The following is a 1,729-nucleotide window of genomic DNA, read 5'->3' as shown; positions in this document are numbered from 1 at the left end:
TTCTTAATATTGATTTATATGTTGATTATTAATATCAATTTTAAGCTATCAATAGGAATTTACATATCGATTTAAGATATTGTTATGATTCTTAATATCAATTTATATGTTGATTCTTAATATCGATTTAATATATTGTTTTGATTCTTAATATTGATTTATATGTTGATTTCTAATATCAATTTAAGATATTGTTTTAATTCTTAACATCGATTTCTATGTTGATTCTTAATATCTATTTTAAGCTAACAATAGGAATTTACATATCGATTTAAGATATTTTTTTATTCTTAATATTGATTTATATGTTGAATCCTAATATCGATTTAAGATATTGTTTTAATTCTTAATATTGATTTATATGTTGATTCTTAACATCAATTTTTTATATATTAATTCCTACATTGTGGCAATCGGAAAAGCATTGGGTCTTATACGTGTTGGATGTACGAAAACAAAAAATATGGTTATACAACTCCTTGGACTATAACATTGGTGTAGGCTATGACATTGTACATTTGGTAATTTTCTATATATAAGATTACCGTATCTTCTACCGTGACCCAAAATTTACTTGCTTTTGTATAAACCACATGTTGGATTATTTAGAGACATGTAGGGTGTCGACATTGACCCGTGGAGGCTTCACGTCGCTGAGGATGCTCCTTTACAAAATAATAACGTTGATTGTGGCATCTTTGTAATGAAGTATATTGAAGCAATATACTATGGATGAATACCAAAGTTCACCGTTGTATGTTGTACACTTAAACATATTTTATTATCCTATATTATTGTTGCCTACATTTCTATATTTGTTTGACTTTTTTTTAGGATGATATTCCTGGATTCTGCAGAGAACTATGCGAAAAATTGATGAATTTTCTAATTGTGAAAGATACAAAACCCCAAACTGCACGATTACCTAGAAAATTATGAAGAACGTGAGGCTTCTAGGAGTAAAAGGAAGTCGTTTTAAACATCTACCTATTCTCAAGGATAATGTGAAGAGGGTTACGTTCTACTGCTGAGAGAGAGATAACAATTTTTGGTTCAACATTCAATTTCTCGAACATGACAATTTTTTTATGTACAAACATTTGTAATAGATTTTGTATACTGTGTATACAAATTTTGTAAGACTATGTACAAAATTCACATTGATCCATAAACCAAAATTACGCACTAGCACACGTGTGTTGAATACGCAAATTGTTACCTCAAGCGCGCAAATCGCAACAAAGTCAATTATGCAGGCACACGTTTCTAAATCATAATACAAAAATCATACAATTTGAAACATCTTATAAAATTACGCACCTGGCACTTGTTAATATCGATTTGTAATATATTATGTTGAATTATCGTATATCGATCTGTAAGATTTATGTGTTTTCTATTGTCGGTTTATGAGATATTATTTTGTTTGTTAATATCGATTTGTAATATATTATGTTGAATTACCGTATATCGATTTGTAAGATATTATGTGTTTTCTAATGTCGATTTATGAGATATTGTTTTGATTGTTAATATCGATTTGTAATATATTATGCTGAATTATCGTATATCGATTTGGAAGATATTATGCTGAATTATCGTAAATCGATTTGTAAGTTATCAAGCCAAAGAGAAGTAAAAATTCTTACCAACTTACTTAGAAATGGGAACCTTTGGGTCATTAATTGATGAAATAGGGAAATGTTCATTAGCGGGTTCAATCTTTGGC

This window comes from Nuphar pumila, chromosome 14 (genome assembly GCF_984573655.1).
Source record: "Nuphar pumila chromosome 14, dmNupPumi1.hap1.1, whole genome shotgun sequence".
Taxonomy (NCBI): Eukaryota; Viridiplantae; Streptophyta; class Magnoliopsida; order Nymphaeales; family Nymphaeaceae; genus Nuphar; species Nuphar pumila.
Note: the sequence above shows the minus strand (reverse complement) of the source record.